Genomic DNA, 23,148 nt, shown 5'->3' on the forward strand with positions numbered 1-23,148 from the left:
CAAGCAGCCCCAGTCTCTGTGCCTCTGTGCGAGCAGTGCCATGGGCAGATGAGGCTGAGCAACAGCTTTCCAGGCTAGCTCTTTCTGGCTGCAAGATTTTTGCAGACGTTCGCATTTTTAGACAAGGGTTGCCTGAGGCATCCGGCACGGACGACCTAATATACGTTTGAAGTTTGAGGGGGAAAGACAAGCAAGCAGCCCCAGTCTTTGTGCCTCTGTGCGAGCAGTGCCATGGGCAGATGAGGCTGAGCAACAGCTTTCCAGGCTAGCTCTTTCTGGCTGCGAGCTATCTGTAGACGTTTGCATTTTCAGACCAGGGCTGTCGGAGGCGCCAGTCAATGACACACAAAGGTAAGTTTGAAGTTTGAGGTGGCAAGACAAGCAAGCAGCCCCAGTCTCTGTGCTTCTGTGTGAGCAGTGCCATGGGCAGATGAGGCTGAGCAACAGCTTTCCAGGCTAGCTCTTTCTGGCTGCGAGCTATCTGTAGACATTTGCATTTTCATAGCAGGGCTGTCGGAGGCGCCCGTCAATGACACAAAAATGTAAGTTTGAAGTTTGAGGTGTCAAGACAAGCAAGCAGCCCCTGTCTCTGTGCCTCTGTGTCAGCAGTGCCATGGGCAGATGAGGCTGAGCAACAGCTTTCCAGGCTAGCTCTTTCTGGCTGCGAGCTATCTGCAGACGTTCGCATTTTCGGAGCAGGGTTGCCTGAGGCGTTCGAAACGGACGACCTAAGTTACGTTTGAAGTTTGAGGAGGCAAGACAAGCAAGCAGCCCCAGTCTCTGTGCCTCTGTGCGAGCAGTGCCATGGGCAGATGAGGCTGAGCAACAGCTTTCCAGGCTATCTCTTTCTGGCTGCAAGCTTTTTGCAGACGTTCGCATTTTTAGAGAAGGGTTGCCTGAGGCATCAGGCACGGACGACCTAATATACGTTTGAAGTTTGAGGGGGCAAGACAAGCAAGCAGCCCCAGTCTCTGTGCCTCTGTGCGAGCAGTGCCATGGGCAGATGAGGCTGAGCAACAGCTTTCCAGGCTAGCTCTTACTGACTGCCAGCTATCTGCAGAGGTTCCCTTTTTCAGAGCAGGGCTACCGGAGGCCACCGGCACGGACCCCCAAAGCTACATCTCAAGATTGAGGTGGCAAGACAAGCAAGCAGCCCAGTCTCTGTGCCTCTGTGCGATCAGTGCCATGGGCAGATGAAGCTGAGCAACAGCTTTTCAGGCCAGCTATTTCTAGCTGCGAGCTATCTGCAGACGTTCGAATTTTCGGAGCAGGGCTGGCGGAGGCGCTCGGCACAGACACCCAAAGTTACGTTTGAAGTTTGAGTGGGCAAGACAAGCAAGCATCCACAGTCTCTGTGCCTCTGTGTGAGCAGTGCCATGGACAGATGAGGCTGAGCAACAGCTTTCCAGGCTAGCTCTTTCTGGCTGCGAGCTATCTGCAGACGTTTACATTTTCAGACCAGGGCTGACCGAGGACACTGGCACGGACCATCTAAGCTAAGTTTGAAGTTTGAGGTGGCAAGACAAGCAAGCAGTCCCAGTCTCTGTGTCTCTGTGCGATCAGTGCCATGGACAGATGAGCCTGGTCAACAGCTTTCCAGGCTAGCTCTTTCTGTCCGCGAGCTATCTGCAGACGTTCGCATTTTGAGAGCAGGGCTGCCGGAGGTGCCCGGCACGAACCACCTGAGATACGTTTGAAGTTTGAGGGAACAACACAAGCAAGCAACCCCAGTCTCTGTACCTCTGTGCGAGCAGTGCCATGGGCAGATGAGGCTGAGCAACAGCTTTCCAGGCTAGCTCTTTCTGGCTGCGAGCTATCTGCAGACGTTCGCATTTTCATAGCAGGGCTGCCGGAGGCCCCCTGCACGGACCCCCTAAGATACGTTTGAAGTTTGAGGGGGCAAGACAAGCAAGCAGCCCCAGTCTCTATGCCTCTGTGTGAGCAGTGCCATGAGCAGAAGAGGCTGCGCAACAGCCTGCCAGGCTAGATAATTCTGGCTGCGAGCTATCTGCAGACGTTCACATTTTCAGAGCAGAGCTCCCTGAGGAGCCAGGCAGGAACACCCAAAGCTCCTTTTGAATATTTAGATTGCAAGACAAGTAAGCCGCCCAGTCTCTGTGCCTCTGTGCGAGCAGTGCCATGGGCAGATGACGCTGAGCAACAGCTTTCCAGGCTAGCTCTTTCTGGCTGCCAGCTATCTGCAGACGTTCGCATTTTCAGACCAGGCCTGACGGAGGACCAAGGCACGGAACATCTAGGATAAGTTTTAAGTTTGAGGTGGCAAGACAAGCAAGCAGCCCCAGTCTCTGTGCCTCTGTGCGAGCAGTGCCATGGGCAGATGAGGCTGAGCAACAGCTTTCCAGGCTAGCTCTTTCTGCCTGCGAGGTATCTGCAGACGTTCGCATTTTCAGAGCAGGATTGCAGGAGGCATCAGACACGTACCACCTAAACTACGTTTCAAGATTGAGTTGGCAAGACAAGCAAGCAGAACCAGTTTCTGTGCCTCTGTGTGAGCAGTGCCATGGGCAGATGAGGCTGAGCAACAGCTTTCCAGGCTAGCTCTTTCTGGCTGCCAGTTATCTGCAGACGTTCGCATTTTCAGAGCAGGGTTGTTGGAGGCGCCCGTCAATGACACACAAAGGTAAGTTTGAAGTTTGAGGTGGCAAGACAAGCAAGCAGCCCCAGTCTCTGTGCCTCTGTGTGAGCAGTGCCATGGGCAGATGAGGATGAGCAACAGCTTTCCAGGCTAGCTCTTTCTGGCTGCGAGCTATCTGCAGACGTTTGCATTTTCGGAGCAGGGTTGCCAAATGCGTCCGGAACGGACGACCTAAGTTACGTTTGAAGTTTGAGGAGGCAAGACAAGCAAGCAGCCCCAGTCTCTGTGCCTCTGTGTGAGCAGTGCCATGGGCAGAGGAGGCTGAGCAACAGTTTTCCAGGCTAGCTCTTTCTGACTGCGAGCTATCTGCAGACGTTTGCATTTTCAGAGCAGGGCTGAGGGAGGCCCCCGGCACGGACCACCTAAGATACGTTTGAAGTTTCTGGTGGGAAAACAAGCAAGCAGCCCCATTCTCTGTGCCTCTGTGCGAGCAGTGTCATGGGCAGATGAGGCTGAGCAACAGCTTTCCAGGCTAGCTCTTTCTGGCTGCGAGCTATCTGCAGACGTTCACATTTTGAGAGCAGGGCTGCCGGAGGCCCCCTGCACGGACCACCTAAGATAAGTTTGAAATCTGAGGGAACAACACAAGCAAGCAACCCCAGTCTCTGTGCCTCTGTGCGAGTAGTGCCATGGGCAGATGAGGCTGAGCAACAGCTTTCCAGGCTAGCTCTTTCTGCCTGCGAGCTATCTGCAGACGTTCGCATTTTCGAAGCAGGACTGACTCAGCCCCCTGCACGGACCCCCAAATTTTCGTTCGCGGTTTGAGGGGGCAAAACACGCAAACAGCCCCAGTGTCTGTGCCTCTGTACGAGCAGTGCCATGGGCAGATGAGGCTGAGCAACAGCTTTCCAGGCTAGCTCTTTCTGTCTGCGAGCTATCTGCAGATGTTCGAAATTTTCGGAGCAGGACTGCCAATATGCCTATCATGGACCCCCAGAGATACGTATGAAGTATGAGGGGGCAAGACAAGCAAGCAGCCCCAGTCTCTGTGCCTCTGTGCAAGCAGTGCCATGGGCAGATGAGGCTGAGCAACAGCTTTCCATGCTAGCTCTCTCTGCCTGCGAGCTATCTGCAAACGCTCGCATATTCGGAGCAGGGCTGAAGCAGTCCCATAAACGGAACACAAAAATAACTTTGAAGTTTGAGGTGGAAAGAGAAGTAGGCAACCCCAGTCTCTGTGCCTCTGTGCGAGCAGTGCCATGGGCCGAGGAGGCTGAGCAACAGCTTTCCAGGCTAGCTCTTTCTGGCTGCGAGCTATCTGTAGACGTTTGCATTTTCAGAGCAGGGCTGTCGGAGGCGCCCGTCAATGACACACAAAGGTAAGTTTGAAGTTTGAGGTGGCAAGACAAGCAAGCAGCCCCAGTCTCTGTGCTTCTGTGTGAGCAGTGCCATGGGCAGATGAGGCTGAGCAACAGCTTTCCAGGCTAGCTCTTTCTGGCTGCGAGCTATCTGCAGACGTTCGCATTTTTGAAGCAGCGCTGACGCCAGCACCCAGCACAGACCACCTAAGATACGTTTGAAGTTTGAGTGGGCAAGACAAGCAAGCAGCCCCAGTTTCTGTGCCTTTGTGCAAGCAGTGCCATGGGCAGATGAGGCTGAGCAACAGCTTTCCGTACTAGCTCTTTCTGGCTGCGAGCTATCTGCAGACGTTCGCATTTTTGAAGCAGCGCTGACGCCAGCACCCAGCACAGACCACCTAAGATACGTTTGAAGTTTGAGTGGGCAAGACAAGCAAGCAGCCCCAGTTTCTGTGCCTTTGTGCAAGCAGTGCCATGGGCAGATGAGGCTGAGCAACAGCTTTCCGTACTAGCTCTTTATGGCTGCGAGCTATCTGCAGACGTTCGCATTTTCGAAGCAGGGCTGCCAGAGGCCCCCTGCACGGACCACCTGAGATACGTTTGAAGTTTGAGGGAACAACACAAGCAAGCAGCCCCAGTCTCTGTACGTCTGTGTGAGCAGTGCCATGGGCAGATGAGGCTGAGCAACAGCTTTCCAGGCTAGCTCTTTCTGGCTGCGAGCTATCTGCAGACGTTCGCATTTTCAGAGCAGGGCTGTCGGAGGCCCCCTGCACGGACCCCCTAAGATACGTTTGAAGTTTGAGGGGGCAAGACAAGCAAGCAGCCCCAGTCTCTGTGCCTCTGTGCGAGTAGTGCCATGGGCAGATGAGGCTGAGCAACAGCTTTCCAGGCTAGCTCTTTCTGCCTGCGAGCTATCTGGAGACGTTCTCATTTTCGAAGCAGGGCTGACTCAGCCCGCTGCACGGACCCCCAAAGTTTCGTTCGCAGTTTGAGGTGGCAAGACAAGCAAGCAGCCCCAGTCTCTGTGCCTCTGTGCGAGCAGTGCCATGGGCAGATGAGGCTGAGCAACAGCTTTCCATGCTAGCTCTCTCTGCCTGCGAGCTATCTGCAGACGTTCGCATATTCGGAGCAGGGCTGACGAAGTCCCATAAACGGAACACAAAAATAACTTTGAAGTTTGAGGTGGCAAGACAAGTAGGCAACCCCAGTCTCTGTGCCTCTGTGCGAGTAGTGCCATGGGCAGATGAGGCTGAGCAACAGCTTTCCAGGCTAGCTCTTTCTGGCTGCGAGCTATCTGCAGACGTTTGCATTTTCAGAGCAGGGCTGAGGGAGGCCCCCGGCACGGACCACCTAAGCTACGTTTGAAGTTTGTGGTGGCAAGAGAAGCAAGCAGCCCCAGTCTCTGTGCCTCTGTGCGAGCAGTGCCATGGGCAGATGAGGCTGAGCAACAGCTTTCCAGGCTAGCTCTTTCTGGCTGCGAGCTATCTGTAGACATTTGCATTTTCAGAGCAGGGCTGTCGGAGGCGCCCGTCAATGACACAAAAAGGTAAGTTTGAAGTTTGAGGTGGCAAGACAAGCAAGCACCCCCAGTCTCTGTGCCTCTGTGTGAGCAGAGCCATGGGCAGATGAGGCTGAGCAACAGCTTTCCAGGCTAGCTCTTTCTGGCTGCAAGCTTTTTGCAGACGTTAGCATTTTTAGAGAAGAGTTGCCTGAGTCATCAGGCACGGACGACCAGATAAACCTCTGAAGTTTGAGGGGGAAAGACAAGCAAGCAGCCCCAGTCTCTGTGTCTCTGTGCGATCAGTGCCATGGACAGATGAGCCTGGTCAACAGCTTTCCAGGCTAGCTCTTTCTGTCCGCGAGCTATCTGCAGACGTTCGCATTTTGAGAGCAGGGCTGCCGGAGGTGCCCGGCACGAACCACCTGAGATACGTTTGAAGTTTGAGGGAACAACACAAGCAAGCAACCCCAGTCTCTGTACCTCTGTGCGAGCAGTGCCATGGGCAGATGAGGCTGAGCAACAGCTTTCCAGGCTAGCTCTTTCTGGCTGCGAGCTATCTGCAGACGTTCGCATTTTGAGAGCAGGGCTGCCGGAGGTGCCCGGCACGAACCACCTGAGATACGTTTGAAGTTTGAGGGAACAACACAAGCAAGCAACCCCAGTCTCTGTACCTCTGTGCGAGCAGTGCCATGGGCAGATGAGGCTGAGCAACAGCTTTCCAGGCTAGCTCTTTCTGGCTGCAAGATTTTTGCAGACGTTCGCATTTTTAGACAAGGGTTGCCTGAGGCATCCGGCACGGACGACCTAATATACGTTTGAAGTTTGAGGGGGAAAGACAAGCAAGCAGCCCCAGTCTTTGTGCCTCTGTGCGAGCAGTGCCATGGGCAGATGAGGCTGAGCAACAGCTTTCCACGCTAGCTCTCTCTGCCTGTGAGCTATCTGCAGACGTTCGCATATTCGGAGCAGGGCTGAAGAAGTCCCATAAACGGAACACAAAAATACCTTTGAAGTTTGAGGTGGCAAGACAAGTAGGCAACCCCAGTCTCTGTGCCTCTGTGTGAGCAGTGCCATGGACAGATGAGGCTGAGCAACAGCTTTCCAGGCTAGCTCTTTCTGGCTGCGAGCTATCTGCAGACGTTTACATTTTCAGACCAGGGCTGACCGAGGACACTGGCACGGACCATCTAAGCTAAGTTTGAAGTTTGAGGTGGCAAGACAAGCAAGCAGCCCCAGTCTCTGTGTCTCTGTGCGATCAGTGCCATGGACAGATGAGCCTGGTCAACAGCTTTCCAGGCTAGCTCTTTCTGTCCGCGAGCTATCTGCAGACGTTCGCATTTTGAGAGCAGGGCTGCCGGAGGTGCCCGGCACGAACCACCTGAGATACGTTTGAAGTTTGAGGGAACAACACAAGCAAGCAACCCCAGTCTCTGTACCTCTGTGCGAGCAGTGCCATGGGCAGATGAGGCTGAGCAACAGCTTTCCAGGCTAGCTCTTTCTGGCTGCGAGCTATCTGCAGACGTTCGCATTTTCATAGCAGGGCTGCCGGAGGCCCCCTGCACGGACCCCCTAAGATACGTTTGAAGTTTGAGGGGGCAAGACAAGCAAGCAGCCCCAGTCTCTATGCCTCTGTGTGAGCAGTGCCATGAGCAGAAGAGGCTGCGCAACAGCCTGCCAGGCTAGATAATTCTGGCTGCGAGCTATCTGCAGACGTTCACATTTTCAGAGCAGAGCTCCCTGAGGAGCCAGGCAGGAACACCCAAAGATCCTTTTGAATATTTAGATTGCAAGACAAGTAAGCCGCCCAGTCTCTGTGCCTCTGTGCGAGCAGTGCCATGGGCAGATGACGCTGAGCAACAGCTTTCCAGGCTAGCTCTTTCTGGCTGCCAGCTATCTGCAGACGTTCGCATTTTCAGACCAGGCCTGACGGAGGACCAAGGCACGGAACATCTAGGATAAGTTTTAAGTTTGAGGTGGCAAGACAAGCAAGCAGCCCCAGTCTCTGTGCCTCTGTGCGAGCAGTGCCATGGGCAGATGAGGCTGAGCAACAGCTTTCCAGGCTAGCTCTTTCTGCCTGCGAGCTATCTGCAGATGTTCGAAATTTTCGGAGCAGGACTGCCAATATGCCTATCATGGACCCCCAGAGATACGTATGAAGTATGAGGGGGCAAGACAAGCAAGCAGCCCCAGTCTCTGTGCCTCTGTGCGAGCAGTGCCATGGGCAGATGAGGCTGAGCAACAGCTTTCCATGCTAGCTCTTTCTGGCTGCGAGCTATCTGCAAACGCTCGCATATTCGGAGCAGGGCTGAAGCAGTCCCATAAACGGAACACAAAAATAACTTTGAAGTTTGAGGTGGAAAGAGAAGTAGGCAACCCCAGTCTCTGTGCCTCTGTGCGAGCAGTGCCATGGGCCGAGGAGGCTGAGCAACAGCTTTCCAGGCTAGCTCTTTCTGGCTGCGAGCTATCTGTAGACGTTTGCATTTTCAGAGCAGGGCTGTCGGAGGCGCCCGTCAATGACACACAAAGGTAAGTTTGAAGTTTGAGGTGGCAAGACAAGCAAGCAGCCCCAGTCTCTGTGCTTCTGTGTGAGCAGTGCCATGGGCAGATGAGGCTGAGCAACAGCTTTCCAGGCTAGCTCTTTCTGGCTGCGAGCTATCTGCAGACGTTCGCATTTTTGAAGCAGCGCTGACGCCAGCACCCAGCACAGACCACCTAAGATACGTTTGAAGTTTGAGTGGGCAAGACAAGCAAGCAGCCCCAGTTTCTGTGCCTTTGTGCAAGCAGTGCCATGGGCAGATGAGGCTGAGCAACAGCTTTCCGTACTAGCTCTTTCTGGCTGCGAGCTATCTGCAGACGTTCGCATTTTTGAAGCAGCGCTGACGCCAGCACCCAGCACAGACCACCTAAGATACGTTTGAAGTTTGAGTGGGCAAGACAAGCAAGCAGCCCCAGTTTCTGTGCCTTTGTGCAAGCAGTGCCATGGGCAGATGAGGCTGAGCAACAGCTTTCCGTACTAGCTCTTTATGGCTGCGAGCTATCTGCAGACGTTCGCATTTTCGAAGCAGGGCTGCCAGAGGCCCCCTGCACGGACCACCTGAGATACGTTTGAAGTTTGAGGGAACAACACAAGCAAGCAGCCCCAGTCTCTGTACGTCTGTGTGAGCAGTGCCATGGGCAGATGAGGCTGAGCAACAGCTTTCCAGGCTAGCTCTTTCTGGCTGCGAGCTATCTGCAGACGTTCGCATTTTCAGAGCAGGGCTGTCGGAGGCCCCCTGCACGGACCCCCTAAGATACGTTTGAAGTTTGAGGGGGCAAGACAAGCAAGCAGCCCCAGTCTCTGTGCCTCTGTGCGAGTAGTGCCATGGGCAGATGAGGCTGAGCAACAGCTTTCCATGCTAGCTCTCTCTGCCTGCGAGCTATCTGCAGACGTTCGCATATTCGGAGCAGGGCTGACGAAGTCCCATAAACGGAACACAAAAATAACTTTGAAGTTTGAGGTGGCAAGACAAGTAGGCAACCCCAGTCTCTGTGCCTCTGTGCGAGTAGTGCCATGGGCAGATGAGGCTGAGCAACAGCTTTCCAGGCTAGCTCTTTCTGGCTGCGAGCTATCTGCAGACGTTCGCATTTTCATAGCAGGGCTGCCGGAGGCCCCCTGCACGGACCCCCTAAGATACGTTTGAAGTTTGAGGGGGCAAGACAAGCAAGCAGCCCCAGTCTCTATGCCTCTGTGTGAGCAGTGCCATGAGCAGAAGAGGCTGCGCAACAGCCTGCCAGGCTAGATAATTCTGGCTGCGAGCTATCTGCAGACGTTCACATTTTCAGAGCAGAGCTCCCTGAGGAGCCAGGCAGGAACACCCAAAGATCCTTTTGAATATTTAGATTGCAAGACAAGTAAGCCGCCCAGTCTCTGTGCCTCTGTGCGAGCAGTGCCATGGGCAGATGACGCTGAGCAACAGCTTTCCAGGCTAGCTCTTTCTGGCTGCCAGCTATCTGCAGACGTTCGCATTTTCAGACCAGGCCTGACGGAGGACCAAGGCACGGAACATCTAGGATAAGTTTTAAGTTTGAGGTGGCAAGACAAGAAAGCAGCCCCAGTCTCTGTGCCTCTGTGCGAGCAGTGCCATGGGCAGATGAGGCTGAGCAACAGCTTTCCAGGCTAGCTCTTTCTGCCTGCGAGGTATCTGAAGACGTTCGCATTTTCAGAGCAGGATTGCTGGAGGCATCAGACACGTACCACCTAAACTACGTTTCAAGATTGAGTTGGCAAGACAAGCAAGCAGAACCAGTTTCTGTGCCTCTGTGTGAGCAGTGCCATGGGCAGATGAGGCTGAGCAACAGCTTTCCAGGCTAGCTCTTTCTGGCTGCGAGCTATCTGCAGACGTTCGCATTTTCAGAGCAGGGTTGTTGGAGGCGCCCGTCAATGACACACAAAGGTAAGTTTGAAGTTTGAGGTGGCAAGACAAGCAAGCAGCCCCAGTCTCTGTGCCTCTGTGTGAGCAGTGCCATGGGCAGATGAGGATGAGCAACAGCTTTCCAGGCTAGCTCTTTCTGGCTGCGAGCTATCTGCAGACGTTCGCATTTTCGGAGCAGGGTTGCCAAATGCGTCCGGAACGGACGACCTAAGTTACGTTTGAAGTTTGAGGAGGCAAGACAAGCAAGCAGCCCCAGTCTCTGTGCCTCTGTGCGAGCAGTGCCATGGGCAGATGAGGCTGAGCAACAGCTTTCCAGGCTAGCTCTTTCTGGCTGCAAGATTTTTGCAGACGTTCGCATTTTTAGACAAGGGTTGCCTGAGGCATCCGGCACGGACGACCTAATATACGTTTGAAGTTTGAGGGGGAAAGACAAGCAAGCAGCCCCAGTCTTTGTGCCTCTGTGCGAGCAGTGCCATGGGCAGATGAGGCTGAGCAACAGCTTTCCACGCTAGCTCTCTCTGCCTGTGAGCTATCTGCAGACGTTCGCATATTCGGAGCAGGGCTGAAGAAGTCCCATAAACGGAACACAAAAATACCTTTGAAGTTTGAGGTGGCAAGACAAGTAGGCAACCCCAGTCTCTGTGCCTCTGTGTGAGCAGTGCCATGGACAGATGAGGCTGAGCAACAGCTTTCCAGGCTAGCTCTTTCTGGCTGCGAGCTATCTGCAGACGTTTACATTTTCAGACCAGGGCTGACCGAGGACACTGGCACGGACCATCTAAGCTAAGTTTGAAGTTTGAGGTGGCAAGACAAGCAAGCAGCCCCAGTCTCTGTGTCTCTGTGCGATCAGTGCCATGGACAGATGAGCCTGGTCAACAGCTTTCCAGGCTAGCTCTTTCTGGCTGCGAGCTATCTGCAGACGTTCGCATTTTCATAGCAGGGCTGCCGGAGGCCCCCTGCACGGACCCCCTAAGATACGTTTGAAGTTTGAGGGGGCAAGACAAGCAAGCAGCCCCAGTCTCTATGCCTCTGTGTGAGCAGTGCCATGAGCAGAAGAGGCTGCGCAACAGCCTGCCAGGCTAGATAATTCTGGCTGCGAGCTATCTGCAGACGTTCACATTTTCAGAGCAGAGCTCCCTGAGGAGCCAGGCAGGAACACCCAAAGATCCTTTTGAATATTTAGATTGCAAGACAAGTAAGCCGCCCAGTCTCTGTGCCTCTGTGCGAGCAGTGCCATGGGCAGATGACGCTGAGCAACAGCTTTCCAGGCTAGCTCTTTCTGGCTGCCAGCTATCTGCAGACGTTCGCATTTTCAGACCAGGCCTGACGGAGGACCAAGGCACGGAACATCTAGGATAAGTTTTAAGTTTGAGGTGGCAAGACAAGCAAGCAGCCCCAGTCTCTGTGCCTCTGTGCGAGCAGTGCCATGGGCAGATGAGGCTGAGCAACAGCTTTCCAGGCTAGCTCTTTCTGCCTGCGAGCTATCTGCAGATGTTCGAAATTTTCGGAGCAGGACTGCCAATATGCCTATCATGGACCCCCAGAGATACGTATGAAGTATGAGGGGGCAAGACAAGCAAGCAGCCCCAGTCTCTGTGCCTCTGTGCGAGCAGTGCCATGGGCAGATGAGGCTGAGCAACAGCTTTCCATGCTAGCTCTTTCTGGCTGCGAGCTATCTGCAAACGCTCGCATATTCGGAGCAGGGCTGAAGCAGTCCCATAAACGGAACACAAAAATAACTTTGAAGTTTGAGGTGGAAAGAGAAGTAGGCAACCCCAGTCTCTGTGCCTCTGTGCGAGCAGTGCCATGGGCCGAGGAGGCTGAGCAACAGCTTTCCAGGCTAGCTCTTTCTGGCTGCGAGCTATCTGTAGACGTTTGCATTTTCAGAGCAGGGCTGTCGGAGGCGCCCGTCAATGACACACAAAGGTAAGTTTGAAGTTTGAGGTGGCAAGACAAGCAAGCAGCCCCAGTCTCTGTGCTTCTGTGTGAGCAGTGCCATGGGCAGATGAGGCTGAGCAACAGCTTTCCAGGCTAGCTCTTTCTGGCTGCGAGCTATCTGCAGACGTTCGCATTTTTGAAGCAGCGCTGACGCCAGCACCCAGCACAGACCACCTAAGATACGTTTGAAGTTTGAGTGGGCAAGACAAGCAAGCAGCCCCAGTTTCTGTGCCTTTGTGCAAGCAGTGCCATGGGCAGATGAGGCTGAGCAACAGCTTTCCGTACTAGCTCTTTCTGGCTGCGAGCTATCTGCAGACGTTCGCATTTTTGAAGCAGCGCTGACGCCAGCACCCAGCACAGACCACCTAAGATACGTTTGAAGTTTGAGTGGGCAAGACAAGCAAGCAGCCCCAGTTTCTGTGCCTTTGTGCAAGCAGTGCCATGGGCAGATGAGGCTGAGCAACAGCTTTCCGTACTAGCTCTTTATGGCTGCGAGCTATCTGCAGACGTTCGCATTTTCGAAGCAGGGCTGCCAGAGGCCCCCTGCACGGACCACCTGAGATACGTTTGAAGTTTGAGGGAACAACACAAGCAAGCAGCCCCAGTCTCTGTACGTCTGTGTGAGCAGTGCCATGGGCAGATGAGGCTGAGCAACAGCTTTCCAGGCTAGCTCTTTCTGGCTGCGAGCTATCTGCAGACGTTCGCATTTTCAGAGCAGGGCTGTCGGAGGCCCCCTGCACGGACCCCCTAAGATACGTTTGAAGTTTGAGGGGGCAAGACAAGCAAGCAGCCCCAGTCTCTGTGCCTCTGTGCGAGTAGTGCCATGGGCAGATGAGGCTGAGCAACAGCTTTCCATGCTAGCTCTCTCTGCCTGCGAGCTATCTGCAGACGTTCGCATATTCGGAGCAGGGCTGACGAAGTCCCATAAACGGAACACAAAAATAACTTTGAAGTTTGAGGTGGCAAGACAAGTAGGCAACCCCAGTCTCTGTGCCTCTGTGCGAGTAGTGCCATGGGCAGATGAGGCTGAGCAACAGCTTTCCAGGCTAGCTCTTTCTGGCTGCGAGCTATCTGCAGACGTTTGCATTTTCAGAGCAGGGCTGAGGGAGGCCCCCGGCACGGACCACCTAAGCTACGTTTGAAGTTTGTGGTGGCAAGAGAAGCAAGCAGCCCCAGTCTCTGTGCCTCTGTGCGAGCAGTGCCATGGGCAGATGAGGCTGAGCAACAGCTTTCCAGGCTAGCTCTTTCTGGCTGCGAGCTATCTGTAGACATTTGCATTTTCAGAGCAGGGCTGTCGGAGGCGCCCGTCAATGACACAAAAAGGTAAGTTTGAAGTTTGAGGTGGCAAGACAAGCAAGCACCCCCAGTCTCTGTGCCTCTGTGTGAGCAGAGCCATGGGCAGATGAGGCTGAGCAACAGCTTTCCAGGCAAGCTCTTTCTGGCTGCAAGCTTTTTGCAGACGTTAGCATTTTTAGAGAAGAGTTGCCTGAGTCATCAGGCACGGACGACCAGATAAACCTCTGAAGTTTGAGGGGGAAAGACAAGCAAGCAGCCCCAGTCTCTGTGTCTCTGTGCGATCAGTGCCATGGACAGATGAGCCTGGTCAACAGCTTTCCAGGCTAGCTCTTTCTGTCCGCGAGCTATCTGCAGACGTTCGCATTTTGAGAGCAGGGCTGCCGGAGGTGCCCGGCACGAACCACCTGAGATACGTTTGAAGTTTGAGGGAACAACACAAGCAAGCAACCCCAGTCTCTGTACCTCTGTGCGAGCAGTGCCATGGGCAGATGAGGCTGAGCAACAGCTTTCCAGGCTAGCTCTTTCTGGCTGCGAGCTATCTGCAGACGTTCGCATTTTCATAGCAGGGCTGCCGGAGGCCCCCTGCACGGACCCCCTAAGATACGTTTGAAGTTTGAGGGGGCAAGACAAGCAAGCAGCCCCAGTCTCTATGCCTCTGTGTGAGCAGTGCCATGAGCAGAAGAGGCTGCGCAACAGCCTGCCAGGCTAGATAATTCTGGCTGCGAGCTATCTGCAGACGTTCACATTTTCAGAGCAGAGCTCCCTGAGGAGCCAGGCAGGAACACCCAAAGATCCTTTTGAATATTTAGATTGCAAGACAAGTAAGCCGCCCAGTCTCTGTGCCTCTGTGCGAGCAGTGCCATGGGCAGATGACGCTGAGCAACAGCTTTCCAGGCTAGCTCTTTCTGGCTGCCAGCTATCTGCAGACGTTCGCATTTTCAGACCAGGCCTGACGGAGGACCAAGGCACGGAACATCTAGGATAAGTTTTAAGTTTGAGGTGGCAAGACAAGCAAGCAGCCCCAGTCTCTGTGCCTCTGTGCGAGCAGTGCCATGGGCAGATGAGGCTGAGCAACAGCTTTCCAGGCTAGCTCTTTCTGCCTGCGAGGTATCTGCAGACGTTCGCATTTTCAGAGCAGGATTGCCGGAGGCATCAGACACGTACCACCTAAACTACGTTTCAAGATTGAGTTGGCAAGACAAGCAAGCAGAACCAGTTTCTGTGCCTCTGTGTGAGCACTGCCATGGGCAGATGAGGCTGAGCAACAGCTTTCCAGGCTAGCTCTTTCTGGCTGCGAGCTATCTGCAGACGTTCGCATTTTCAGAGCAGGGTTGTTGGAGGCGCCCGTCAATGACACACAAAGGTAAGTTTGAAGTTTGAGGTGGCAAGACAAGCAAGCAGCCCCAGTCTCTGTGCCTCTGTGTGAGCAGTGCCATGGGCAGATGAGGATGAGCAACAGCTTTCCAGGCTAGCTCTTTCTGGCTGCGAGCTATCTGCAGACTTTTGCATTTTCGGAGCAGGGTTGCCAAATGCGTCCGGAACGGACGACCTAAGTTACGTTTGAAGTTTGAGGAGGCAAGACAAGCAAGCAGCCCCAGTCTCTGTGCCTCTGTGCGAGCAGTGCCATGGGCAGATGAGGCTGAGCAACAGCTTTCCAGGCTAGCTCTTTCTGGCTGCAAGATTTTTGCAGACGTTCGCATTTTTAGACAAGGGTTGCCTGAGGCATCCGGCACGGACGACCTAATATACGTTTGAAGTTTGAGGGGGAAAGACAAGCAAGCAGCCCCAGTCTTTGTGCCTCTGTGCGAGCAGTGCCATGGGCAGATGAGGCTGAGCAACAGCTTTCCAGGCTAGCTCTCTCTGCCTGTGAGCTATCTACAGACGTTCGCATATTCGGAGCAGGGCTGAAGAACTCCCATAAACGGAACACAAAAATACCTTTGAAGTTTGAGGTGGCAAGACAAGTAGGCAACCCCAGTCTCTGTGCCTCTGTGTGAGCAGTGCCATGGGCAGAGGAGGCTGAGCAACAGTTTTCCAGGCTAGCTCTTTCTGACTGCGAGCTATCTGCAGACGTTTGCATTTTCAGAGCAGGGCTGAGGGAGGCCCCCGGCACGGACCACCTAAGATACGTTTGAAGTTTCTGGTGGGAAAACAAGCAAGCAGCCCCATTCTCTGTGCCTCTGTGCGAGCAGTGTCATGGGCAGATGAGGCTGAGCAACAGCTTTCCAGGCTAGCTCTTTCTGGCTGCGAGCTATCTGCAGACGTTCACATTTTGAGAGCAGGGCTGCCGGAGGCCCCCTGCACGGACCACCTAAGATAAGTTTGAAATCTGAGGGAACAACACAAGCAAGCAACCCCAGTCTCTGTGCCTCTGTGCGAGTAGTGCCATGGGCAGATGAGGCTGAGCAACAGCTTTCCAGGCTAGCTCTTTCTGCCTGCGAGCTATCTGCAGACGTTCGCATTTTCGAAGCAGGACTGACTCAGCCCCCTGCACGGACCCCCAAATTTTCGTTCGCGGTTTGAGGGGGCAAAACACGCAAACAGCCCCAGTGTCTGTGCCTCTGTACGAGCAGTGCCATGGGCAGATGAGGCTGAGCAACAGCTTTCCAGGCTAGCTCTTTCTGCCTGCGAGCTATCTGCAGATGTTCGAAATTTTCGGAGCAGGACTGCCAATATGCCTATCATGGACCCCCAGAGATACGTATGAAGTATGAGGGGGCAAGACAAGCAAGCAGCCCCAGTCTCTGTGCCTCTGTGCGAGCAGTGCCATGGGCAGATGAGGCTGAGCAACAGCTTTCCATGCTAGCTCTCTCTGCCTGCGAGCTATCTGCAAACGCTCGCATATTCGCAGCAGGGCTGAAGCAGTCCCATAAACGGAACACAAAAATAACTTTGAAGTTTGAGGTGGAAAGAGAAGTAGGCAACCCCAGTCTCTGTGCCTCTGTGCGAGCAGTGCCATGGGCCGAGGAGGCTGAGCAACAGCTTTCCAGGCTAGCTCTTTCTGGCTGCGAGCTATCTGTAGACGTTTGCATTTTCAGAGCAGGGCTGTCGGAGGCGCCCGTCAATGACACACAAAGGTAAGTTTGAAGTTTGAGGTGGCAAGACAAGCAAGCAGCCCCAGTCTCTGTGCTTCTGTGTGAGCAGTGCCATGGGCAGATGAGGCTGAGCAACAGCTTTCCAGGCTAGCTCTTTCTGGCTGCGAGCTATCTGCAGACGTTCGCATTTTTGAAGCAGCGCTGACGCCAGCACCCAGCACAGACCACCTAAGATACGTTTGAAGTTTGAGTGGGCAAGACAAGCAAGCAGCCCCAGTTTCTGTGCCTTTGTGCAAGCAGTGCCATGGGCAGATGAGGCTGAGCAACAGCTTTCCGTACTAGCTCTTTCTGGCTGCGAGCTATCTGCAGACGTTCGCATTTTTGAAGCAGCGCTGACGCCAGCACCCAGCACAGACCACCTAAGATACGTTTGAAGTTTGAGTGGGCAAGACAAGCAAGCAGCCCCAGTTTCTGTGCCTTTGTGCAAGCAGTGCCATGGGCAGATGAGGCTGAGCAACAGCTTTCCGTACTAGCTCTTTATGGCTGCGAGCTATCTGCAGACGTTCGCATTTTCGAAGCAGGGCTGCCAGAGGCCCCCTGCACGGACCACCTGAGATACGTTTGAAGTTTGAGGGAACAACACAAGCAAGCAGCCCCAGTCTCTGTACGTCTGTGTGAGCAGTGCCATGGGCAGATGAGGCTGAGCAACAGCTTTCCAGGCTAGCTCTTTCTGGCTGCGAGCTATCTGCAGACGTTCGCATTTTCAGAGCAGGGCTGTCGGAGGCCCCCTGCACGGACCCCCTAAGATACGTTTGAAGTTTGAGGGGGCAAGACAAGCAAGCAGCCCCAGTCTCTGTGTCTCTGTGCGAGTAGTGCCATGGGCAGATGAGGCTGAGCAACAGCTTTCCAGGCTAGCTCTTTCTGCCTGCGAGCTATCTGGAGACGTTCTCATTTTCGAAGCAGGGCTGACTCAGCCCGCTGCACGGACCACCAAAGTTTCGTTCGCAGTTTGAGGTGGCAAGACAAGCAAGCAGCCCCAGTCTCTGTGCCTCTGTGCGAGCAGTGCCATGGGCAGATGAGGCTGAGCAACAGCTTTCCATGCTAGCTCTCTCTGCCTGCGAGCTATCTGCAGACGTTCGCATATTCGGAGCAGGGCTGACGAAGTCCCATAAACGGAACACAAAAATAACTTTGAAGTTTGAGGTGGAAAGAGAAGTAGGCAACCCCAGTCTCTGTGCCTCTGTGCGAGTAGTGCCAAGGGCAGATGAGGCTGAGCAACAGCTTTCCAGGCTAGCTCTTTCTGGCTGCGAGCTATCTGCAGACGTTTGCATTTTCAGAGCAGGGCTGAGGGAGGCCCCCGGCACGGACCACCTAAGCTACGTTTGAAGTTTGTGGTGGCAAGAGAAGCAAGCAGCCCCAGTCTCTGTGCCTCTGTGCGAGCAGTGCCATGGGCAGATGAGGCTGAGCAACAGCTTTCCAGGCTAGCTCTTTCTGGCTGCGAGCTATCTGTAGACATTTGCATTTTCAGAGCAGGGCTGTCGGAGGCGCCCGTCAATGACACAAAAAGGTAAGTTTGAAGTTTGAGGTGGCAAGACAAGCAAGCACCCCCAGTCTCTGTGCCTCTGTGTGAGCAGAGCCATGGGCAGATGAGGCTGAGCAACAGCTTTCCAGGCTAGCTCTTTCTGGCTGCAAGCTTTTTGCAGACGTTAGCATTTTTAGAGAAGAGTTGCCTGAGTCATCAGGCACGGACGACCAGATAAACCTCTGAAGTTTGAGAGGGAAAGACAAGCAAGCAGCCCCAGTCTCTGTGCCTCTGTGCGAGCAGTGCCATGTGCAGATGAGGCTGAGCAACAGCTTTCCAGGCTAGCTCCTTCTGCCTGCGAGCTATCTGCAGACGTTCACATTTTCATAGCAGGGCTGCTGGAGGCCCCATGCACGTACCACCTAAGATAAGTTTGAAATTTGAGGGAACAACACAAGCAAGCAGCCCCAGTCTCTGTGCCTCTGTGTGAGCAGTGCCATGGGCAGATGAGGCTGAGCAACAGCTTTCCAGGCTAGCTTTTTCTGCCTGCGAGCTATCTGCAGACGTTCGCATTTTCGAAGCAGGACTGACTCAGCCCCCTGCACGGACCCCCAAATTTTCGTTCGCAGTTTGAGGGGGCAAAACACGCAAACAGCCCCAGTGTCTGTGCCTCTGTACGAGCAGTGCCATGGGCAGATGAGGCTGAGCAACAGCTTTCCAGGCTAGCTCTTTCTGCCTGCGAGCTATCTGCAGATGTTCGAAATTTTCGGAGCAGGACTGCCAATATGCCTATCATGGACCCCCAGAGATACGTATGAAGTATGAGGGGGCAAGACAAGCAAGCAGCCCCAGTCTCTGTGCCTCTGTGCGAGCAGTGCCATGGGCAGATGAGGCTGAGCAACAGCTTTCCATGCTAGCTCTCTCTGCCTGCGAGCTATCTGCAAACGCTCGCATATTCGCAGCAGGGCTGAAGCAGTCCCATAAACGGAACACAAAAATAACTTTGAAGTTTGAGGTGGAAAGAGAAGTAGGCAACCCCAGTCTCTGTGCCCCTGTGCGAGCAGTGCCATGGGCCGAGGAGGCTGAGCAACAGCTTTCCAGGCTAGCTCTTTCTGGCTGCGAGCTATCTGTAGACGTTTGCATGTTCAGAGCAGGGCTGTCGGAGGCGCCAGTCAATGACACACAAAGGTAAGTTTGAAGTTTGAGGTGGCAAGACAAGCAAGCAGCCCCAGTCTCTGTGCTTCTGTGTGAGCAGTGCCATGGGCAGATGAGGCTGAGCAACAGCTTTCCAGGCTAGCTCTTTCTGGCTGCGAGCTATCTGTAGACATTTGCATTTTCAGAGCAGGGCTGTCGGAGGCGCCCGTCAATGACACAAAAATGTAAGTTTGAAGTTTGAGGTGTCAAGACAAGCAAGCAGCCCCTGTCTCTGTGCCTCTGTGTCAGCAGTGCCATGGGCAGATGAGGCTGAGCAACAGCTTTCCAGGCTAGCTCTTTCTGGCTGCGAGCTATCTGCAGACGTTCGCATTTTCGGAGCAGGGTTGCCTGAGGCGTTCGAAACGGACGACCTAAGTTACGTTTGAAGTTTGAGGAGGCAAGACAAGCAAGCAGCCCCAGTCTCTGTGCCTCTGTGCGAGCAGTGCCATGGGCAGATGAGGCTGAGCAACAGCTTTCCAGGCTATCTCTTTCTGGCTGCAAGCTTTTTGCAGACGTTCGCATTTTTAGAGAAGGGTTGCCTGAGGCATCAGGCACGGACGACCTAATATACGTTTGAAGTTTGAGGGGGCAAGACAAGCAAGCAGCCCCAGTCTCTGTGCCTCTGTGCGAGCAGTGCCATGGGCAGATGAGGCTGAGCAACAGCTTTCCAGGCTAGCTCTTACTGGCTGCGAGCTATCTGCAGAGGTTCCCTTTTTCAGAGCAGGGCTACCGGAGGCCACCGGCACGGACCCCCAAAGCTACATCTCAAGATTGAGGTGGCAAGACAAGCAAGCAGCCCAGTCTCTGTGCCTCTGTGCGATCAGTGCCATGGGCAGATGAAGCTGAGCAACAGCTTTTCAGGCCAGCTATTTCTAGCTGCGAGCTATCTGCAGACGTTCGAATTTTCGGAGCAGGGCTGGCGGAGGCGCTCGGCACAGACACCCAAAGTTACGTTTGAAGTTTGAGTGGGCAAGACAAGCAAGCATCCACAGTCTCTGTGCCTCTGTGTGAGCAGTGCCATGGACAGATGAGGCTGAGCAACAGCTTTCCAGGCTAGCTCTTTCTGGCTGCGAGCTATCTGCAGACGTTTACATTTTCAGACCAGGGCTGACCGAGGACACTGGCACGGACCATCTAAGCTAAGTTTGAAGTTTGAGGTGGCAAGACAAGCAAGCAGCCCCAGTCTCTGTGTCTCTGTGCGATCAGTGCCATGGACAGATGAGCCTGGTCAACAGCTTTCCAGGCTAGCTCTTTCTGTCCGCGAGCTATCTGCAGACGTTCGCATTTTGAGAGCAGGGCTGCCGGAGGTGCCCGGCACGAACCACCTGAGATACGTTTGAAGTTTGAGGGAACAACACAAGCAAGCAACCCCAGTCTCTGTACCTCTGTGCGAGCAGTGCCATGGGCAGATGAGGCTGAGCAACAGCTTTCCAGGCTAGCTCTTTCTGGCTGCGAGCTATCTGCAGACGTTCGCATTTTCATAGCAGGGCTGCCGGAGGCCCCCTGCACGGACCCCCTAAGATACGTTTGAAGTTTGAGGGGGCAAGACAAGCAAGCAGCCCCAGTCTCTATGCCTCTGTGTGAGCAGTGCCATGAGCAGAAGAGGCTGCGCAACAGCCTGCCAGGCTAGATAATTCTGGCTGCGAGCTATCTGCAGACGTTCACATTTTCAGAGCAGAGCTCCCTGAGGAGCCAGGCAGGAACACCCAAAGATCCTTTTGAATATTTAGATTGCAAGACAAGTAAGCCGCCCAGTCTCTGTGCCTCTGTGCGAGCAGTGCCATGGGCAGATGACGCTGAGCAACAGCTTTCCAGGCTAGCTCTTTCTGGCTGCCAGCTATCTGCAGACGTTCGCATTTTCAGACCAGGCCTGACGGAGGACCAAGGCACGGAACATCTAGGATAAGTTTTAAGTTTGAGGTGGCAAGACAAGAAAGCAGCCCCAGTCTCTGTGCCTCTGTGCGAGCAGTGCCATGGGCAGATGAGGCTGAGCAACAGCTTTCCAGGCTAGCTCTTTCTGCCTGCGAGGTATCTGAAGACGTTCGCATTTTCAGAGCAGGATTGCTGGAGGCATCAGACACGTACCACCTAAACTACGTTTCAAGATTGAGTTGGCAAGACAAGCAAGCAGAACCAGTTTCTGTGCCTCTGTGTGAGCAGTGCCATGGGCAGATGAGGCTGAGCAACAGCTTTCCAGGCTAGCTCTTTCTGGCTGCGAGCTATCTGCAGACGTTCGCATTTTCAGAGCAGGGTTGTTGGAGGCGCCCGTCATTGACACACAAAGGTAAGTTTGAAGTTTGAGGTGGCAAGACAAGCAAGCAGCCCCAGTCTCTGTGCCTCTGTGTGAGCAGTGCCATGGGCAGATGAGGATGAGCAACAGCTTTCCAGGCTAGCTCTTTCTGGCTGCGAGCTATCTGCAGACGTTCGCATTTTCGGAGCAGGGTTGCCAAATGCGTCCGGAACGGACGACCTAAGTTACGTTTGAAGTTTGAGGAGGCAAGACAAGCAAGCAGCCCCAGTCTCTGTGCCTCTGTGCGAGCAGTGCCATGGGCAGATGAGGCTGAGCAACAGCTTTCCAGGCTAGCTCTTTCTGGCTGCAAGATTTTTGCAGACGTTCGCATTTTTAGACAAGGGTTGCCTGAGGCATCCGGCACGGACGACCTAATATACGTTTGAAGTTTGAGGGGGAAAGACAAGCAAGCAGCCCCAGTCTTTGTGCCTCTGTGCGAGCAGTGCCATGGGCAGATGAGGCTGAGCAACAGCTTTCCACTCTAGCTCTCTCTGCCTGTGAGCTATCTGCAGACGTTCGCATATTCGGAGCAGGGCTGAAGAAGTCCCATAAACGGAACACAAAAATACCTTTGAAGTTTGAGGTGGCAAGACAAGTAGGCAACCCCAGTCTCTGTGCCTCTGTGTGAGCAGTGCCATGGACAGATGAGGCTGAGCAACAGCTTTCCAGGCTAGCTCTTTCTGGCTGCGAGCTATCTGCAGACGTTTACATTTTCAGACCAGGGCTGACCGAGGACACTGGCACGGACCATCTAAGCTAAGTTTGAAGTTTGAGGTGGCAAGACAAGCAAGCAGCCCCAGTCTCTGTGTCTCTGTGCGATCAGTGCCATGGACAGATGAGCCTGGTCAACAGCTTTCCAGGCTAGCTCTTTCTGTCCGCGAGCTATCTGCAGACGTTCGCATTTTGAGAGCAGGGCTGCCGGAGGTGCCCGGCACGAACCACCTGAGATACGTTTGAAGTTTGAGGGAACAACACAAGCAAGCAACCCCAGTCTCTGTACCTCTGTGCGAGCAGTGCCATGGGCAGATGAGGCTGAGCAACAGCTTTCCAGGCTAGCTCTTTCTGGCTGCGAGCTATCTGCAGACGTTCGCATTTTCATAGCAGGGCTGCCGGAGGCCCCCTGCACGGACCCCCTAAGATACGTTTGAAGTTTGAGGGGGCAAGACAAGCAAGCAGCCCCAGTCTCTATGCCTCTGTGTGAGCAGTGCCATGAGCAGAAGAGGCTGCGCAACAGCCTGCCAGGCTAGATAATTCTGGCTGCGAGCTATCTGCAGACGTTCACATTTTCAGAGCAGAGCTCCCTGAGGAGCCAGGCAGGAACACCCAAAGATCCTTTTGAATATTTAGATTGCAAGACAAGTAAGCCGCCCAGTCTCTGTGCCTCTGTGCGAGCAGTGCCATGGGCAGATGACGCTGAGCAACAGCTTTCCAGGCTAGCTCTTTCTGGCTGCCAGCTATCTGCAGACGTTCGCATTTTCAGACCAGGCCTGACGGAGGACCAAGGCACGGAACATCTAGGATAAGTTTTAAGTTTGAGGTGGCAAGACAAGCAAGCAGCCCCAGTCTCTGTGCCTCTGTGCGAGCAGTGCCATGGGCAGATGAGGCTGAGCAACAGCTTTCCAGGCTAGCTCTTTCTGCCTGCGAGGTATCTGCAGACGTTCGCATTTTCAGAGCAGGATTGCCGGAGGCATCAGACACGTACCACCTAAACTACGTTTCAAGATTGAGTTGGCAAGACAAGCAAGCAGAACCAGTTTCTGTGCCTCTGTGTGAGCAGTGCCATGGGCAGATGAGGCTGAGCAACAGCTTTCCAGGCTAGCTCTTTCTGGCTGCGAGCTATCTGCAGACGTTCGCATTTTCAGAGCAGGGTTGTTGGAGGCGCCCGTCAATGACACACAAAGGTAAGTTTGAAGTTTGAGGTGGCAAGACAAGCAAGCAGCCCCAGTCTCTGTGCCTCTGTGTGAGCAGTGCCATGGGCAGATGAGGATGAGCAACAGCTTTCCAGGCTA

Source organism: Opisthocomus hoazin, chromosome 33 (genome assembly GCF_030867145.1).
Source record: "Opisthocomus hoazin isolate bOpiHoa1 chromosome 33, bOpiHoa1.hap1, whole genome shotgun sequence".
NCBI lineage: Eukaryota > Metazoa > Chordata > Aves > Opisthocomiformes > Opisthocomidae > Opisthocomus > Opisthocomus hoazin.